This window comes from Gopherus evgoodei, chromosome 1, assembly GCF_007399415.2.
Source record: "Gopherus evgoodei ecotype Sinaloan lineage chromosome 1, rGopEvg1_v1.p, whole genome shotgun sequence".
NCBI lineage: Eukaryota > Metazoa > Chordata > Testudines > Testudinidae > Gopherus > Gopherus evgoodei.
Window position 1 is genome coordinate 238,506,461 of NC_044322.1, and position 22,077 is coordinate 238,528,537.

The 22,077-nt window shown below is 39.2% G+C and overlaps 1 protein-coding gene across 7 annotated transcripts in view; it reads right to left on the minus strand.

Moving 5' to 3' along the window:
- MPPED1 (metallophosphoesterase domain containing 1) overlaps positions 1–22,077 on the minus strand; it is a 95,682-nt gene that overhangs the window by 32,451 nt on the left and 41,154 nt on the right. The gene's annotated exons all lie outside the window — the stretch shown is intronic.

A 22,077-nucleotide genomic window follows, 5' to 3' on the forward strand; every position in this document is an offset into this window, starting at 1 on the left:
CTGCCTGCCGTGCTTGAGGCGGCAAAATGTTAGAGCCGCCCCTGGTTGGGGCCATAATCCATAGTATGTTTGGTTAACATTGGAAGCATCACACCAGAACAAACATTTATTAAATTCATACATACTGTACAATTTTCCTCTGTCATCCACCACATTGTTTATAAAATAAAATTTTACATATTCAAGATTTAGTATCCGATGAGAATTTATTTTAGGGTTGTTTTTTTCAACACATTATTTATGGAACAGCTCATTATTAAGTGGTGGGAGTATAATAGAGGCAGTCAGAATATAATTTTTTTATGCAATTCCATTGATTAAAAAGATATATTTCATAGTAATATCACTGTGGCAAATTATGACTTGCTGATGATGCTACAAGTCATGAAATGTGGGGCTAGTTTTGGGTTGCATTTTTTTTTTGACTGACTGGTGTTCTGGGCATATATCCACATATGGAGAACAACAAATGGGCTGCTGTGATTTAATAAGGTTTATGATAATTGCAGCCTTAGTGTTTATAAATATGTACACATCAACCAGAGTTCTCCTTCAGATCTTACTTTGTTGAAGAAAGCTTTCCACTCCCTCACGGCATCAAAATGAAAAAGGGAGATTTCTTTTAAACAAATTCTCTGAACTACTCTTTGCATCATGTATGGCAAAGACAAAAGAGAATGCTCATGAAGCTATTATTCTTCCTCTTCCGTTACTGATGCTTGACTACCACTTCAGAAATTAACACGTTGTCTGCAATCTTCATGATCATCTATTTTTCACATCTCCTTTCCGAATGCTGTTAGACATGTGTATGCTGAAAATAACTGAAAAACACTGCATACTAAGAGAAATAAAGGAACACAGGCTATCCTAGAAGGGGAATCAAACTGTAGTAGAAGAGCCCTCTAACAAGCAGAGCTTCTGTGGGAAGTTCCCTCTCCTTCCCATAGGTTAGAGGCCCAATTTCTCTAGAGCCAAAGTGCTGGGGCTCTGCAGTACTGGTTGAGGGTGGTGTCAAGCTAAGAGTCCATATCACAGATTATTAGGTTTGGAAGGGACCTCACAAGATCATCTAGTCCAACCCCCTGCTCAAAGCAGGACCAATCCCCAAACGGCCCCCTCAAGGATTGAACTCACAACCCTGGGTTTAGCAGGCCAATGCTCAAACCACTGAGCTATGCCCTCCCCCCCACAGAATATCAGGGTTGGAAGGGACCTCAGGAGGTATCTAGTCCAACCCCCTGCTCAAAGCAGGACCAATCCCCAGATTTTTACCCCAGTTCCCCAAATGGCCCCCTCAAGAATTGAACTCGCAACCCTGGCTTTAGCAGGCCAATGCTCAAACCACTGAGCTATCCTTCCCCCATGGTTCTGCATGGCCCGTTCTCCTGGCTGTTAGCCTTCCGTGTGAAAACCTAACTGGAAGTTACTACTGTTGCAGCTGTGACCACCAATCTCTCTCTCTTGGATCATTCCAGTCCCTGTGGTGACAGGCAAAGACGGTGAGTGAAGGAAGGAAGGAAAACAAATGGCAGTGAGGCTCCATTAGGAGACATGCTGACAAGAGTAGGGGTTGGCTGGGCAGCTCTACCTACCAAAGGGAGAATCAGGCATAGAACAGTGAGTTTCAGATCAGAGTTTTTTGATGAGTTTTTACCTTTCAGCAACTTTTTCCTTATGGGTACTCTCCCACCAGGAAAAGTAGTATGTGGCTCTAAGGTACGTGGTTCCTCACCTTCCCACTGCTGGGATGGGAACTCTGCATCTATTCACTGGCTTATTCTGCAATAAGCTAGCAGTGATCTCTGCATCTTATTTACAGGTAAATATTGATTTGGCTGTCTTATGTTAAGTTACTCTCTCCCTTGCCTTGCTGCCAGCATGCATAGTTTCTCCAACTGTGAGAAGACTGGAGTCAACTGCCTCTATAAATGAAGGAAGTCTTATTTATCCAGAGAGAAGAAGGATGAGCCACTGGTTCAGATACTAACTAGAAACCCAGGTTTAAATCCCTGTTCTGCAAAAGATTTCCTGTGTGAACTTGGTGAAGATAATGAAGGTAAGTTCCCTAACTTACAGAAGTGTTGTGAGGATAAATATAATAAGGATTGTGAGCTGCTCAGCTGTTACATTAATGGAGACTGTATAAGAACCACAGAGCAGTGCTACTCAAAGTTGTGGTCCGTGGACCGGTGCCGGTCTGCGAGCCATTGGCTGCTGGTCCGCAGCGAGTTTCCAGGAAAGAAAGAGAGAAGTAATAGTATAATTTAAAATCACACTGGAATTCTACCAAGAATAATTATCAGTCAATAAAGTCAACAATATTAAACAATACTATGTTTTCAGAAGGGCATATTATAATATTGATAAATAAACAAAATAAAAAATGTCTGCCAATTATTTTATTCATTATATTGTTTGATATAAATTAATATTACTACAAATGTTCAAATAATATTTTCTTGGATCTAGTCATTTTATACTATCTGCCCAGATCCACAGCCTTTCAGTCAGTCTTCAGTATATTTAAATGGGAACATCTCCGCATGTACGTCACACTCCCATTCCAATTAATACAGTGAAGAATGTTAGTTTTTCTGATCTGATTTGCTATGTGCCTATGCAAAAATGATAATAATATGGCTCAAATATGGTACTGGTCCCTGGGAAATATGGTACTGGTCCCTGGCACACTGGGGAAAAAAACTGCCAGTCCGCCACATCAGATAGTTTGAGAAGCACTGCTGTAGAGTGCTCAGAGTTTTGGCCTGTTTCTTTGAAAAAAACAGAAGGCTGCAGCCCAAATCACAAACGCCAATGGCCTTCCTTCACTAGCACCACAAACGAAATCCTAATATGGCTGGTATTCTGGTCTCACACTCAACAAATTTTATTTAGTCAACAAATAACGTTTAGCCAAAATTAGTTTTCCACAAATATTCTTATGAACAAAACTTCACTTGCAAAAAGTGACTACGAAAAAGGGGGAAATGTGGCAATTCACACTTCAGTTTCCAACTGATCTGAAATGTTCCTGAGACATTTTTCTCCCACCCCTCCTCATCCAGGCCCTAACCAATATGCTTTGGAGTTAGTGGGAGTCTTTCCACTGACTTCAGTGGGCACTGGATCAGGCCTTCTATTCCCATGCTCTACAGAGATCATCAATGATTGTGGTGCACAAACAGGAAGCAAAATGTAACACCACTGCTGTGCTCCCTGAGAAACAGATGGAGAGAAAAACACCAATATTTGCCAAAGAGAAAAGGTAAGAAACCAGTATAGAAAAAATAATTATATTAAAGATACATTAGAGCATTAAAAAAAAAAAAAGAAATAACCTCGACCGTCAAAGAACTTGACAGTGTCTAGTTGATTCCACTGAAATCCAAAGGCTTATGAATCACATATATACATGTAAAATCCCAGTGGTTTGCCTGCCTCTATTAGGCCCATTATATACACTCACTTTTTAAAGTGTGTTCCTCTTTCTGAATAGGCATGTTCTGCAGCTTATTTAGACAAGGAATATTGTCCCCCTTTCCTCTCTCGCTTTGTGCCTGCAGTGCATATTTGCTTGAGTTAGGGTCTGGTGAGTTATGCATGCTGGAGCTGTTCTTTTGTGACTAGGAAATGTTAGAACTTGTGTGATTTGCCATTATGCTGTCTTTTATGACAATCCCAGGAATGACATAAATGTCTGGAATATTTCTGGCTAAAATCTGAAAGGATTCAGTGCATAATATTAGTATTATTTACATTAAATAAATTCCTACACTTCAATGCCCAAGCCACACAAAAGTAAAAGCATTTTTATGTTCAGAGGGATTTTATCCCTCAAGTCTCTTCTTGCAAAATGTTATTACAAAACAGCCATCAAAGTTTCTGTGCAGAAAAAAAAAATCTACCCATGTACACATGAACAACTGTCTGACCTAGAAATCATGTAAAGGCAACTTTGTCTAATATTTCCATCCATCACAGAATGTGGAAGCAAAGTTACAGAGTTAAGATCTGATGCTTTTTGGAGCGCCTTTCTTAGTGTTTACTCAGTGAGAGTATAACTTTTTTATAAAATAGTTCACATGACTATCTATTTTACATTAATATACTTAGGGAGAAAAATCTGCTGGTTCTAGAAAAGAAAGGTGCAAAAAATGTATTTGACAATTAAACACCTATACCATTAATGTACTTCATGTTAGGAGCCAAGTACCCATGATTAACAGTGTACTTTGATTTCGGTTTTGCCTTCTTATAGCAAACAGCGTATATCTCTCAATATCTTACTGAAATTCAGTGCTTTTATTATTATGACAGAAAAATGACTGACTACATATAAGGCTGTAGGGAGAAAAGTATATTGCAAGTGAATATGTTTACTGCACAATTAAGCTCGTGTTAAAAACACATGAACAAGTTTTACAGGTCAACTTGTCTTATGTACAAAAATGCCTGGATTCTCAAAATTTGTGCTAGCAATCGGATGTTGCTTTCTATACTGAATTTTTGTCTTTCTGTTCTAAAGAAACCATTGGAATAATTTTCTTACAGAATGATGGTTGCTATGACAACCATAGCAAATTTTTCCTTTTCTGAAACAGATGTCTCATTTAGTTAAAAATTAGAATGTGAAAAACCCATGGGAAAAATTAATTCAAACTTTAACAGAACACTGACTACAAGGTAATCTCTTATAGGTTAACCCCTTAACATCTTTCTGCACTCCTACAGTAACCTTCAAATACACTCTAATTAAACCATTTTAACCTCCTATAAATGACCTTCTTAGCTATCACTGGCACTTTAGTATTCTTTGAAGTGTGCATTTCTGTTACCATAATAACAGAGAAAAGTGGCATTAAAAAAGCGGCCAAACACATTACTCCCTTAACTATTTATCACTGTTTGTTCTTTTATTCAACCACCATTGGAAAGAAGAACAGTGCAGTTTGAGTGTTCTATTCTATTCTTCTGTCACTTAAATGGGGCATAACTTAGTTTCACATGTAATTTACTGTACAGGGCTGTGATGCATTACATAAATCTGACCTGTAATTTATGTGAGAATTGAGGGTTTGTGTTCTTATACTTGTACACATCTCAAATTGCTTAGCAGATGTACTAATTGGGTAAGGGATACACAAAAAGGGTACCAGAGTGGGCAAACCAAGCAATATATATGTATTCTCCTATTAGAAGAAGTGAGAGACTGAAATGTGTTTCTTTGTGGCTTTCATTTAACTGCTTAACTAGAAGGACCCATTACTACCTTCATCTACGCTTAGTAGCTGAACATAAAACCCACGATCATTGCAGGTCAGTTCCACATGCACATCTCCAGAATTAGTACGCAATTAAAAAAACATTCCAGTTTATCGCATGACCTCCTAACTCCTGGCGGGCTGGTACAGTGTAAGAACTTGGGGACTGCAAATTTTACTGCAGTAGCTTAATCAAGAATGTGCAGTCAATTGAGCCCAATTCTGCGACTGTTAGTTACACCACTGGTCTCAATGACATCAATGGGATTACTCACACGAGTAAGGGTTGTAGGATCAGACCAAGTGTCTACAAAGATGTATGGGTGACACTTGTCTTTTCTACCATTGCAGAATACTATTCATCAATGAGTAGTGCCTTGAGTACACCATACAAGCAACAACAACATGTACTAAAATTTCCGCTATGATGATCTCTCTTCTTGACTGACAGGCATTTCTGTGTCCCATTCAAGCAAGAGATTGCTCTAGTTTTCTCTCTGCTTATGATATATATTTTAAAGGATCACAGTGAAGTGTTACTCAGATTGATCCCCTGCACAGAATTGCTATTTCTCTGTTGTAAATGAACAAGTAGGTATTAGCACATCTTCATACAGAAACTCATTAGAAAAACAAATTGCTCAAAGTTAATCCACTCAGCTCCACTCCTATATATAATTATACAACTGCATATCTTGAACATTAAAAGATTGGCCCATGCATGCCTCAAGCCATACTGGCAAAAAGTACAGGTCAAGGAACATGGGCGTATGATGTACAATTAACATCCTTGTTGGCAAAATTGCAGCCAACAGGCCAAGGACAGAATCACAGAAGATAGAACTGGAAAAGACTGCTTCAGGTCATCATGTCCATCCCCCAGGAACCCAGGCAGGATTTTCCCCAACGAGACTTTTTTTTAGTATTTTGTCTGGTCTTATTGGAAATGTGCCAAGCAATCGAGTTTCCATTACTTCTCATAGCCCAGTACTACTCCATAGCCCAATACATTTTACTGTTTGGAAATTCTGACTGATATTCAGTCTCAATTTTACCTTTCTCAGGGCACTCTACACTTACTACAGTGGCACAGCTGCACTGCTGTAGCGCTTCATTGAAGATGCAACTATGCCGATGAAAGAGCTTCTCCCATCGGTATAGTTATTCCACTTCTGTGAGAGGTGGTAGCTGTGTTGATGGGAGAAGTCTTCCTGTCAACATAGCGCTGTCTACATTAGGTCAGTATAACTTGGTCACTCAGGGGTGTGGATTTTTCCACACCCCTGAGTAATGTAGTTATACGGATGTAAGTTTATAGTGTAGACTTGGCCTCAGTTTCATCTTATTATTCCTAGTTATACCCCTATGAACTACTTTAAATATTGTCCATGATTGCTTGGAGTTTATACCCTTCAGATGTTTGTAGTCTCATGTCCCTTATCATTGCATTAGTTGTCTTTTAGCCAATCTATATGTTTAGCTTTTTAATCTTTCCTCAAAAGTCCTTCCAGTCCACTAATCATGTTTTTTGGTGCTCTTCTCTGAACTCCCATCTTCAATTCTCTTCCCCGGTTCTCAAAAGTGCTTCATGATCCTGTCACATCATCTTTTGCTGGGGTTGGTTGTTCCCACAATGACTATTAATGGGAAATCCAAATAGTTCTTACTGTGCTATCACTTGACCTTGTACGTAGAGGGTAGAAAACGATCTTGAGTGGGCATGGTGAGTAAAGTAGCTATTCATCACTTAGAGATAGAAACTTTGATAGGGCAGTGTTTGTTTATAGGCTTTTTTATGGCATGCATCATCTTAGTACATGAATACCTCACAAACGTTCACAGAAATGTAGGGCTGGAAGGGATCTTGAGAAATCATCAAGGCCAGCCCCTTGTACTGAGGCAGAACCAAGTAAACCCAAATCTTCCTAACAGGTGTTCATCCAACCTGTTTTTAAAAACCTTCAGAGATGGGGATTCCACAACTTCCCTTGGAAGTCTATTACAGAGCTTAACTAACCCTGTAGTTAGAAGGTATTTCCTAATATCTAACCTAAATCTCCTTTGCTACAGATTAAGCCCATTATTTCTTGTCCTACCTTCAGTGAACACGGAGGACAACTGACCACAGTCCTCTTTAGAACAGCCCTTAACATATTTCAGGATGTTACCAGGCCTCTCCTCAGTCATCTTTTCTCAATACTAAACATGCCTTGGTTTTTTAACCTTTCCTCTTAGGTCAGGTTTTCTAAAACTTTAATCATTTTGTTACTCTCCTCTAGACTCCGTCCACTTTGTCCATAACTTTCCTATATTGTAGTGCCCAGAACTGGACACAGTACTCCAGTTGAAGCCTACCCAGTGCCAAGTAAGGTGGCGCAATCACCTCCCATGTCCTACATATGACACTCCTTTTAACATACCCCAGAATTATATTAGCCTATTTAGGAATTGCATCACAATGTTGACTCATATTCAATTTTTGATTCACTATCCTTTTCAGCAGTACTACCGCCTAGCCAGTTATTCCCTAGTTTGTAGTCATGCTTTTGATTTTTCCTTCCTATATGTAGTACATTGCACTTGTCCTTATTTAATTTTATCTTGTTGGTTTCAGATCAATTCTCTAATTTGTCAAGGACTTTCTGAATTCTAAACCTGTCTTTCAAAGTGCTTGCAACCCTTCCCAGCTTGGTTTCATCCACAAATTTTATAAGCATTCTCTCCACTCCAGTTTCCCAGTCATTAATGAAAATGTTGAATAACACCAGACCCATGGAAGGCCCCTCTAGGTCCCCACAAGATGTCTAGTCTGACAGTGAGACACTGATAACTACTCTCTGAATATCATTTTCAATCAGTTGTGCACCCACCTTATAGTAATTTCATCTAGACTGCATGTCCCTAGTTTGCTTATGAGAATGTCATGTAGGACTATGTCAAAAACCTTACTAAAATCAAGATACATCACATATACTGCTTTCCCTATCCACTAAGCCAGTAACTCTACCAAAGAAGTAAATTAGGTTAGTTTGGCACAATTTGTTCATGAGAAATCCATGCTAGCTATTCCTTACAACCCTATTATCCTCTAGGTGCTTACAAACTGATTGTTTAATAACTTATTCTAGTATCTTTCCAGGTATTGAAGTTAATCTGACTGGTCTATAATTCCCTGAGTCCTCCCTGTTCCCCATTTTAAAGATAGGCACTACATTTACCCTTCTTCGGTCTCTGGGACCACACCCATCATCCATGGATTCTAAAAGATAATTGCTAACAGTTCTGAGATTGCTTCAGCTAGTTCCTTAATATCCCCAGGATGAATTTCATCAGCCCTGCCTACTTGAATATATCTAACTTATCTAAATATTCTTCAACCTGTTCTTTCTCCTATTTTGGCTTGTGTTCCTTCTCCTTTTTTGTTAATATTGTGCTGAGTATCTGGTCATCATTGAACTTTTTAGTGAAGACTGAAACAAAATAGGTGTAAAGCATCTCAGCCTTCTTGATGTCATCAGTTGTTAGCTCTTCTACCCCTGTTAAGTTGAGGACCAACAAGTTCCTTCATCTTTCTCTTGCTCCAAAGATATTTAAAGAACCTCCTCGTATTGCCTTTTATGTCCCTTATTAGGTGTAACTCATTTTGTGCCCTAGCCTTCCTGATTTTGTCCCTAGATGCTTGTGCTATTATTTTTGTACTCCTCCTTAGCAATTACTCCATGTTTCATTTTTTCTAGGATTCCCTTTTGATTTTCAGGTCATTAAAGATCTCCTAATGGAGACATATTTGCCTCTTAATAGTCTTCCTATCTTTCCTTTGCACTGGGATAGTTTGCAGTTATGCCTGTAATATTGTCTCCTTCCAAAATTGCCAGCTCTCCTGAACTCTTTTTTCCCCTTAGATTTTGTTCCTATGAGACCTTAGGTACTAGTTCTCTGAGTTTGTTAAAGTCCGCTTTTTAAAAAATTCTTTATTATTATTATTCTACTGCTCTCACTCCTTCCTTTCCTTCCTGAAAAGGGTTTAGCAAATAGAAATAAATGAGGTTTAGAGATGGGAGATGAGAATGATTGGAAACATAGAAAAATGTGCACATGAGACCAGTTGAAAAGACTGGGACTGTTTACATTTAAAAGGAGATCAATAAAAGGGGACATGATAGGGGTATACAAACAGTTCACTGTATTGAGAAAGTAGATCAGTCAATCACTTATATTCACTATCACAATTCACTTTAAATTCAAGAACAGAACATTAAATGAAACTGAAAGACAGCACATTTAAAACTAATAAGGAAATACTTTTTTACACAATGCATGTTGGCCTGTGGAACTCATTGCCACAAGATATCAGACGCTAAGAGGTCAGCAATATTCAAAGAGAGTTTGGGCATTTATATGTGTACCAAGAACATCTAGAATTACAATAGAAAGGATTAAAATAACAGGATCATTGGAAGAGATTAAACCTTGATGCTTCAGGGCATAAACCAATCTCTAACTGGTGTACTTTAGAAAGGGAGTTTTCCTGGGATAGGTTATTCCATAACTACTTCCTGCAGGGTTTCCTGTACCTTCCTCTGAAGCAGCTGGCTCTGGCCACTGTTGGATTCAGGATACTGGACTAGATGGACAATTGAACTCATCTGGTATGGCAACGCCTATATTTCTGTGTTTGCAATATATCCCCGTACACCCCTATAAAGTAAGCAAACATTATCATACTCATTTTAAAGAGGGGGACCTGAAACAAAGAGAGAGTAAGTGACTTACCCAATGCCATAAGGAAATCTGTGACAAAGCAATGAATTCAGGTTAGATTTCCTGAGTATCAGTCTAGTGCCTTAGCCACAACAGCATCTTTTTCCCATTGTGGAGAAGCTTGCAATACCTCTGTTTTTGCTATACATGCTCCGCGGATCAAAAACTACAGTATCCAGGACTGTCATTTCTGCAACTCTCAATATAACTGATTTAAAAAAAAAAAAGGAAAGGAAAGGAAAGCAGTCCAAAAATTGGAGTAGGGCCCTTTGTCAGTAATTATTTTTTTCATTTCTAGTTATACATGAAACCATTAATCTTTTGTATAGTGAAGGACTTCAGACATCTCTGACTGGAAAGAAGAAAGACTGAATAGTGACCAATATGAACTGATCATTTCTAAACATGAATCTGTTATAAAATAATGAAAAATAAAATGAAATCTATTTTATCTCCATACCAAGAAAAAGTAGGATAACAGGCAAGGAGAAAAATTCCTGAAATGCTGATTTTCAAAACAAGCCAGTACCAATGGAAGTAGATTCTTTCATTCTGCTGGAAGCCAAATGGAAATCTCCCAGTTGACGTTAAAAAAAGAAAATCACTCAAACTTTCATGATGAACTGGACTAAGCAGCAAAGAAATTCATCACTAAAGATAAAATCCATCACTACTTAATATCGGGATGTCTGCTCACCCTACTAAAGGGACTGTCCCAATATTAGGGGCTTTGTTTTAGATATGCACTTATACCGCTCCGCCTTCTCTGGGGAAAAAAGGTGTCCTGATTTTTCACACTTGCAATCTGGTCACCCTACTACTCAGTGACTCAACACTGTGTAGTGGACTGAGCATAGGACTAAGAAGCTTATATCCTGAAATGTTAGGAATTGTTTCCTCAGTTTCTCATCACCAGAGAGTTAATCCCAATATAAGAGTGCACCCAAGTCCTTGGGGCTATGCACAGCAAAGTGGCAGTTTCCTATGGAATCATTTCCATGGCAGCATAGTAGCAAAGGGAAACAAAAGCATGAAAAGTGGAGTAGCACTATTTTTTGAGGTCCCACAGTCCACTTGGAAGTTACCATCTTGTTTTAAATGTAGAGCTCCTCAGGAATGAACCAATCAGCAAGGGAAGACAAAATCAAAATTCATCCATGCATGGACCCTTTCAAAGATTTTTTTTTTCATTGCTAAAAGAAATAACCTCCTTCCTCACTTGGAAGTTTCATAGAGTAGGGGTGGGGTCTCCTTAAAGAAGTCTACTATAGACCTTTCTGGCCTTTTTCTTAAGGGCTTCTCTTGTCCTTTGTATGGCAATCAAGCTGAAGAAGAGCCTCTGCTCTGGAGAAAGGTGAAGAGGGGGTAACACTTAATGAAGCATCTATCACAAGGTGAAACTCACCCCTGTGCAAAGGGCCATAAAATTGCTACTTAAGTCCCATTAATTTAAGTAATGCCTAGGCCTTGTGCTGGCCCATGGCACAAGGGTAAATTTTATCCACAGAGAGGAAATGTAACCCCAAATAAATATTGGCCTTTGTGGCTATAAAGCTCAAAGTACTTGTGAAACTTCCATGGACTTTTGAATATGACAAAACAAGTTTAAGTGTATTCAAAATCCACAAAAAAAGGCCTGAACAGGAGCCACTTTTCAGTTTAGAAAAATGTAAATCTCACCAGATTTACATTTTTACTTTCAAAATTCCAGGAGTAATTAGACCATATGGACCTGCTCCCTGCCAATTCTGTTTTTTACAAAAATCAAAACTCATTTTGAGTTAAATGAGCATAAAAATGCTTCGAAAACCAATAAATAATGAGTGCATATATATGTATAAAGTATATCATTTTTAACACATATAATTTTGCAACAGCTGAATTTATTTCTTGTAAAAAAAAAAAGGCTCCTATGCTGACACCTTGTGTGCCAAGTTTCCACCTGAATTGAACTAAAAACAGCTCTGTTAATAATTTCCTGAAATCTTTAATTCACCCTTATGTACGGCAGTGCAAAACGATAATTTTCTGTACCTGCAGCTTATGGCTTGAGATAATCTTTTTATAAAGTACACAAGGATGTTCAGCTCAGCTGGCTGGGAATTCTGACATATCCCTTTGAAAAAGAAACATATGTGCAAGACCTTCACCTGGTGTAAATCAGACAGTTCCATTCACTTTGGCAGAGCTATGTGGTACCAACCAGATGAGGATCTGGCCCATAAAGCTTTGCAACAGAACTTCAGATATTCTGCTGTCATGGCCAGGGAAGAGGCTGTTAACAATAATGGATTTAAATTTTATCAAAATAGATTTTAAAAGCCCTACAGGATGCTTTATGATATTGTTGTCTCTTTCCTGGGTTTTAGCGGAAGCAGAGTCCCCAGAATGATCACACAGGCATGAGCTCAGTAACAGCAGAACACGTAATTGTTACTATTCCCCTCCAAGGGCTGATGCTACTGACTCCAAAATCCTTCATCTCTCCTGCCCTCCCCACTCCCCCCCACTAGCAGAAAACATTCCTCCCTCGCCCTCTCACGGTTACTTGCAGGGTCAGGAACTCTTCTCAGGAGGAGCCACACCCTTTAGGGACTGTCTGTGGATGTGCCCCCCACGCAGGCACACGCAGCCAGCACAGTCACTCTGTTACAATATAAAACTGTTGCTCTGCTTATTGGCTACACAGGAAGGGGTGGACTAACGTTCCCCTCCTCCAAAGCAAGGGGGAGCGTGGAAAGAACTGGTATATGATGCATCAGAATTTGTTCCTTGGTGGGCTTATGGGGTGGTGCAGCTAAGTGCTGTCTTTTACTCAGGGTGGATTGTAAAATTACCATGTAGACACCAAGTCTGTGCATTGATTGTGCCTGAATCTAAGGAGATGTATACAAGCTGTTGGGAACAAAGTAGTGGTGGTGGTGAAATGGAAGCAATCCTCTGCTAGGGTAAATCTTTACAGCTCCATCAAAGTCAATGGAGCTAAGACAATTTACACCAGCTGAGGATCTGCTCCCAGGAGTGGTGTGTCTGCAAACTAGTTATCTGTTTGTGTTTTCCTTACTTGGAATATTGCCAAGGGGCTCCACTGTTCCCAACAAAAGACAAAGCATAGTAGATTAAGGCTGGCATGGGGGGGGGGGGTTACATCTTGCTCTGAAACATCCTGCAGTAGCTGCTGTCGGAGACTGGAAACCCAACTGCAGATGGGTTATTGGTAGCTGGAAGTTCTTTTGTTAATGCAAAAATAAAAACACTTAAAATCAGCTCTTGCTCACAAAATTAAACTTTTAAGTAAATGTGAAAAAGAAAAGAGAAAACTGCTCTTGGGTATTGCTGTTTCACTCTTGTGGTTTATGAACTGCGTGAAGGGGAATCATTCCCTGTAGTAAAATTACAGGTCTCTTATTCTATAGGTCTTAAATTAAAAACTAGCTGAATCCAAAGTGGACTAGTTTACTGGATCTGAAGAGTCAACTATTTCTTTTAAGTAACTGAAATTGAACTAATTTGCCCAAATACATTATAAAACAACAATTATTGTCCAAGAAAGGATATTTCCCCCCAAACTAATTAAATCAGGATAGTATATTTTTTTACTATCCTCAAATTTAATTAAAACTAAAGATATTTGTACTGAAGTAAGCAAATGCAAATTTTGTTCATGGAAAAATCTTACAGAATATTAAAGTTACCCAATGTGGACAAAGATATTACAATAAACAAAGTAATTTTAGCACCCACAAAACATGCTCTGAAACTAACTATAAATGATATAACTATATAGAAATATATAGTATGTACACACACACATATAATTCTCCACTGACTTGCACTTTGTGCAATCATTTGTAGCTGTAAAGTGGGTATAAAATGCTACCATTCAGATTTGGTAACAATTTAAACTCGCTTTGCACACATGTAAATGACTCCACAAAGTGCAGCACAGTGAAGCATCAATCCCTATCTATAATACACAAATACATGTGGGTACGTAATCTGCAAGGTGGTTTAACTCACTGTTTTCACTGTTTCAGTACTGAGTATTAATTACCAATCCTCGGCCTTGGACTAATGTAATTTTGGATAGAAATCTTGTTTGGGAGGAAACATTTTGTGGCAGATTGATTAAAAATAAATAGCAGGTATTTGAAGCTTCTCAGAAACTTGAACTCTTATAATAAATCCTGGGGGAAATATAATAGTGGGCAGAGTGCAGCTAAAGTGCTCAAGACTGTATGATAAAAATGATTTATCATATGGTTCTGCAATTTATCTCCATTACATATGTAGTATATGATATGTATAGTATTACACAAATACAATCACTCATAGTGTATATAAAAACTATATGCTAACACCGACATGTTCATTTAACTTGTAATGGAAGACTAATCTTGAGTAATGGGAGTTCAGTTTTTTTGTTTTACTTTTTTTTTCTTTTTCTAGCACCATAAAAGTAATTTTTCCTACTGTACATCAGTCATTTGACCGAATACTACAGTAAAATTTAAGGATTCTATCCTGAGTTCTGAGGAATGACTCACATCAGTTAAGGAACTCATGTGTATAGTCTTTGTAGGATGGATCCTGTATTTCCTACATTTTCAAGTTATAGCATGGAAAAAAAATTCCAAAAAAAGTTTTGCTACTCAAAATGCATTCGTTTTAAGCAATATGCTGTTAGCCAAAGAAACAGATTCAGGTTTGTTTGTTAGTTTACACAGTTATAAATACAGGCTACATGCGCTTCTCAAATCTTGCTTTCTGCCATTTGAGAATCTTTTATATTTCAAGTGTTATTCAATATGAAAAAACCTGAACATCTGAATTTAATAGCTCATCAAAATCATTTTTGCAGGAAGTACCATTTGTATGATCTTCCAGATGCTGCAAATTAAATTATAGTGTTATGGTTTTAAGCATTTTTAGACACAGCACTTTCCAAAAATGGATATAGTTTCTGATACATACAGAATAGGGGGAAAAAAAAAAGTCACTCCATCATTCCATTAAAAGAGTGGTTCTCAAACTTTAGAAACCCGAGGAGCCCCATTTTGATTTAAAATTTTTCATGGACCTCCAAGCCAGCTTCTAATTTTCCCCAGGGGTGCTCAGCCCCTATTCCACCCCTTTCCCCGCCCCACCTCTTCCCACCCCACCCTCTTCCCTGCCTATTTCCTCCCCTTCCCTGAGCATGCCCTGTTCCTGCTCCTCCCTTTCCCTCCCAGTGCCTCCTGCATGCCATGGAACAGCTGTTCAGCGGTGTGCAGGAGGCACTGGGAGGGAGGAGTTGATCACTGGGGCTGGCAGTCCTGGACATGACATGTGGACCCCCTCGAGTACCCTTGCAGACCCCCATGGGTCCATGGACCCCAATTTGAGAACCGCTGCATTAAAATATAATTAAACCTGGTTTTACTTGCTCCAGACTCTAATTAATATCTTTTAACAGGATGATCAATTTTGTTTTCTCTTAACTAAAAATGTTCCTATTCTTTATGCATCTGTTACATTTTCCATTTACTTAACACCTGAAATAAAACATCTTCAGCATTCTCACCATAATGCTACAGACGTATCAGGCTTAAGATGTCAAACCTTGCCCCAAAATACCAGTATATATGATATGCCTCAATTTTCAATAACTAGGGGAGTCTATTATTCACACACATGATTTTCATTTTCCTGGAGAAGCATGTCAGTCTGCCTAAATTACTCATTATATTGCATACCTGCAATGGATTGGTTAAGAAACAGCTCCAATTCCATGGCTTTTAACAACACAGAACATTCATCTTTTAAAAAGAAAAATTTCTGAGTTATCAAAACCCAGCATCCTGTAACAGGCACTGCCAGAGCTAGACATTAAAACATGCAACTAGCTTAAAAATCTAATTAAACGGAGATCTGCAGGAATTTTAAATTGCAATTTTCTTTTTGCTTAAGGTAACAGTACAGAGGTAATTCTGCTTTGATTACCCCTATTCTAAATGGATGAAGAACTGAAGGTGGGGAAGGGGGATGTAACATAAGATGAACATCTCCTTTTTTGTATAGCAGCTTCTGTGCCATTCTGCCCCAGACCACAGGACGGAGAACCCATTTATGTATGGGTGTGGGAGTGTGACAGAGAGCATAAAGAAATACGGGAAAGAAGTTTTCTCAGATCACTTTGCGTATGTCTATGCCGCACCTGGGACTGCGCCTCCCAGCCAGGTAGACAGATACGCGCCAGCGCCATTCAAGCTAACAGACTAAATATAGCCATGGGGATATATATAAATATAGACAACCTTGGACCCACAGAGTAAAGTGGGCTTGTACTCAGGTGGCTACCCGGCACTTCAATATCCACACTGCTATTTTTAGCCCACTAGCTCAAGCAGAGCTCACATGTGTCTGTCCACCCAGGCTGGCAGACATGCTCCAGGTGCAGTGTAGACCGACCCTTTGAGGCAGAACAGCAATTTGAGTATTTTGTTTGCATTTTAGAAATATGAGTCTGACATTTACCATCTAATATTGCTGCTGCTGTACCTGTGAGCCATATTCCCAACGGAGGGAGCGGGGGACGACTAATATTTAACATGATGTGTTAAATGGAGTAAATCTTTGATTTTAATACAATTTCATTTTAATTGATGTGCACCTCAGTGACTGTAAAGATTTGTACAAGGCCTGGCAAAACAAACATTAGATGATTCATCACTGGCAAAATGAAAGTGCGTCCCTCTTATGAAATGAACCTATAAATCTTTGTTACATTATTTTAGTGATGGAGACCGAGCTCAGTGAGGAATGAAAAACTATGATAACTGTTTGGTAAGGTGGAGAGGAAAGACAGAAGGCACCAAAATGGAGACTCAGATTGCAAAAGGGTGTGAACTGCAGTAAAGCAAAAGCAAGCTGGACTAGTTCGTCATTTTGCCATTCTTACCTGAATGATTACTAACTGTATAACTAAAGTTACCATTCCCCTCCCTGAATGGATGTAGCAGAGTACCACACAACAATCACAGCTACAAACTCAGGACTGCAATGGAATAAATAGTAAGCCTGAATAAGCCAAGCAGGACTTGGCTCTCAACATTACATCAGGGGTAAACTAAATCAAGAGGAACAGTAACAGCTAGGACCAGAATTGCAAATTCAATGTTACCAATAGTGGAGTGGGGATTTTGATCATTAGTGGCCAGATTTTCCCCTGTGTTAAAGTTGTTTTTGCACCAGTCTTACAGGTGATGTAAAGTAAAGCAGCCTGAAAACTGCTCTGTTTCATGGCACGGATCAACTACACCACACTCCTGGGCTTTACTAAGCACAGCAAAGGACCTTGACCTACAGGTTATTAATTTATGTGCCACAGAATGCCCATTACCAAAACAAAAACTCTTTCCCATGAACTGGTGAGAGATTGTACAAGAAATGTGTTGCTTTCTGAAAATTGGTACAGCCTTATCCAGTCAATGTGCATAAGAGGCTTGGGGGGGAGAGAATAAAAAATTGAAGTCTAAAATGAATGGGCATCTCTCATTGTAGATCAAATGCTTGTGAAGGACTTCCTAGGGGAAAGTAACCTTCACCTTCCATCCTCCCCACAAGAGTAATGAAAGCTTCTGAAGTTCCAGATGGCCTGGAACAAAAGGATACAGAAGCAGATAGGAACAGTACACACTAGAAAAATTTAAATGCCACCAAAAGGAAAATGAGGAATCATTTCACAAGGATAGACCCCTGCAAACATTCCTACGCAAGTAAAAATCCAGCCTTCAGGTAACCAGTGCTGCAGAAAATCCCATGCTGAGGGCTGCTTCAAGCTATCCAGAGCAATACATCATTCCGACTAATGAATCTTACATTTCATAATAGTGATTTCCCCCCATTTTCCACAGGGGATGTGTTCTGACGCTGACATACAGAACTCTTTTCTGCCACGCTGCCCGTCTGGGTCAGGACAAAAATTTTCTTTTATGATCCCTCTACAGCATTGCACAATTGGTCTGGGACATTATGAGGTTTTAGTGATTGTGGTATTGTTGGTTGGTAGTTTATGGGTTGTTGTTATTGTTTGTTTGTTTGACATTTCTCATCTGATGGATCAAGTATTGCCAAAGGTGGGATCTCAGTGATGGATAGTCTGATACGTGTGTCAAATTTTATGTTTTCCAAAGGAGGGAACCTTGCACTTAGGCTGCATACAGACCACAACAGTGTTGCTTTAGTCTAGGGGAAGCTTTATACCACAGCATTGTGGCAATGGCAGGGTAGTGGAAATAGTGAGGGCATGGGCATAACTCTTCTAATCTACAAATGGATTCTGATTTGAGAAAGAGCAAGAGAGACAGAGAGAGAGAGATGGGCTAGAAGATGTCCTTTAGCATACTTAAATCCTGCCTCAGCATGGAGAGGAAGGACTAGAGGACCTCCTGAGTCCCTTCAAGCCCTACGTTTCTATGAATCTTTGATTCTATTATTACTGATTTAGCGAATCTCCAGCCTGCTGCTACTCACCCACTAGTTATACAATACATGAACAGAGAATGGTGTGCTCATCCATTGTGTTCTCAAGGAAAAACCACTATATAATCCACAAAATCACCTTCAACTAAATCACAAGTATTCTGCAAGGGATAGGCACACTTTTAAGGGAAAGGATGGCACCGAAGAGAGAGGAAATCTCTTCTAAAAACAGGAAACTTTATTTATAGTTAGGGCTCCGTATCTGTCATGGAGGCCACAGAAGTCATGAATTCTATGACTTTCCATGACTTCTGCAGGGGCCAGGGTGGCTGACCTCATAGCTGCCCCAGCAGCTGGCTCCAGGGCCTGCTGCCCAGGTGGCCCCGAGGACAGCCACATCAGCCAACTTTGCAGCAGCCGTGGGGACAGCCACACCAGTCGCTACACCAGCGGCCCACAGCAGTGGTCCCAGGGTGGCTGGAGCAGCACCAGTCTGCGGCCCCAGGCAGTGGTCCCCAGCTGGAGCAGCCACGGGCAGCGCCCCTGGGTAGCGGTCCCTGGCCAGCCAGAGAAGCCCTGGTCCATGGGGCCAGGCAGCTAGTGCTGCTGGCCCCGGGCACCCTGCCCTCAGCAGTGGCCCCCTTGGATCACCCCCCTCAGCAGCAGCTCCCCCATGACCCTCCAGCCCCCCACCCCCAAGATTTAATCAGGTATTTTTGATATAAGTCATGGACAGGTCACAGGCATGAATTTTTGTTTATTGCCCATGACCTGTCCATGACTTTTACTAAAAATACCTGTGACTAAGTCGTAGCCTTATTTATGGTGTAATTAGCTCAGAACACATTCTACTCTCATACCACTGGAATCCTGTACAGTAGAGAACCAGCAAGATCACACATGCAAGGGTAGATCAAGCAAGATTTGTTCATGTTGATATGAAAACCTACGGGTGCCAGTGGAGCTGTTTATTTCCATATGGTGCTTCTGTCGCGGAGACAAGGCAATTCATCCAAGTAAGTACAGTAAGGGCAACATTTTCCTGATATGAGACCCAGTGCAAGGCCCTCCTCACCACTTAAGAATCACATCGGGGACGAGGATGACACTGACAAAGTGGCCATGCAGATGCAGGCCTCTGCTCCCCCTTATGCCAGCCCAGCACAACCAGTTTCCCACCGCAGTAAAAAGGACATAGACATACACACCAACTTCTCCAGGGTATTCTGAGGATTAAATAATGTCTGTAAAACGGCTTTGTTCATATAAAAAACCAGGCATTCTGAACAATCAGATCCTAAGTGTCTCAAGTTGGGTGCCTGATCACTGCAGAACCAGAAATTATTGGACATTTTTGAAAAATTTGGCCTTAATTTCTCTCAGATTCCCTCATCTAAAAAATGGGGATAAGATAAGGCACTGTGAAGAGAAATTCATTGACGTTTCTGAAACACTCAGATGCTATGGCGACAAATGCCATAGAAACACTCATGAGGCAATTAATTCTGTATTCAATGTTGAGTTTGTTTGGTATGTGGTAAATAAGGCAGTGGCCACAAATCTCAGGAATGATGACGATATAAAGAAATACAGAACAGCTACTTCACTCATCTATCCTGTGCACTGAAGGAAGCCGGGGCTCTCTAGAAAAAAACAGCATGTGATCATCCAATTAAAGATAGTATCATAATTACTCCTGGGGTAATTCTTTGCCAAAAAAAAATCACAAATTCTGTGCCAAAAAATTACAAACTCTGCACACAATATTTTAAAATTCCCTAAATTTTCTGCATATTTTATTTGTCAAAATAACACAATATAATCATGCCAGTTTCAATTATTTTGGCAATTTATTTCAAAATACCAGTCAGTTAAGTATGTCTGTAACAATACAGACAACAAAAAAGATTCAGGAAATGTTTTTTGACAAATAGCTTCCTTCCTTGGGATATTAACACAGAGCTTTGAGTAATAATTCATTTAAACTACAATACCAGAAACTAGGGCTGTCAATTAATCACAGTTAACTCACATGATTAGCTCAAAAAAATTAATCGCGATTAAAAAAATGAATCACAGTTAATCACACTCTTAAACAATAGAATACCAAGTGAAATTTATTATGGGTTTTTGGATGCACAGTGCTCACTTTATATTATTATTTTTTATTACAAATATTTGCACCGTAAAAATGATAAACAAATAGTATTTTTCAATTCATCTCATACAAGTACTGAAGTGCAATCTCTTTATCATGAAAGCGTAACTTACAAATGCAGATTTTTTTTGTTGCATAACTGCACTCAAAAACAAAATAATGTAAAACTTTAGAGCCTACAAGTCCAATCAGTCCTACTTCTCATTCAGCCAATCACTAAGACAAACAAGTTTGTTTACTTTTACGGGAGATATTGCTGCCTGCTTCTTATCTACAATGTCACCTGAAAGTGAGAACAGGACTTTGCATGGCACTTTTGTAGCCAGTGTTGCAAGGTATTTAAGTGCCAGATATGCTGAAGATTGATATGCCCCTTCATGCTTTTGCCAGAGGATATGCTTCCATATTGATGATGCTCATTAAAAAATGAGGTAATTAAATTTGTGGGGGAGAATTTTATGTCTCCTGCTCTGTTTTACCTGCACTCTGCAATATATTTCATGTTATAGCAGTCTTGGATGATGACCCAACACATGTTGTTCATTTTAAGAACACTTTCACAGCAGATTTGACAAAATGCAAAGAAGGTACCAATATGAGATTTTTAAAAATAGAGACAGCACTCAACCCAAGGTTTAAGAATCTGAAGCGTCATCCAGAATCTGAGAGGGATGAGATGTAGAGCATTCTCTAGAAAGTCTTAAAAGAGCAACACTCAGATGCGGAAACTACAGAACCTGAAACACCAAAAAAGAAAATCACCCTTCTGCTGGTGGCAGCTGACTCACTCAGATGACGAAAATGAACATGTGTTGGTCCAATCTGCTTTGGATTGTTATCAAGTAGAACCCGTCATCAGCATGGACACATATCTTCTGGAATGGTGGTTGAAGCGTGAAGGGACATACAAATCTTTAGCACATCTGGAACGTAAATATCTTGCGACACCAGCTACAACAGTGCCATGTGAACACCTGTTCTCACTTTCAGGTGACATTGTCGGGCAGCGGTAACTCCTGCAAATTGTAATCAAATTTGTTTCTCTGAGTGATTACCTAAAGTAGAACAGAGTGGACTTGTAGGCTCTAAAGTTTTACATTGTTTTATTTTTGAATGCCGTTATTTTTTGTACATAATTCTACATTTGTAAGTTCAACTTTCATGATAAAGAGATTGCACTACAATACTTGTATTAGGAGAATTGAAAAATACTATTTCTTTTGTTTTTTACAGTGGAAATATTTGTATTAAAAAATAAAGTGAGCACTGTACACTTTTATTTCAATTACAACACAGAATACAATATATTTGAAAATGTAGAAAACATCCAAAAATATTTAAATAAATGGTATTTTATTACTGTTTAACAGTGCAATTAATAAAGATTAATTTGTTTAATCACTTGACAGCCCTACCAGCAACTTATTTCCC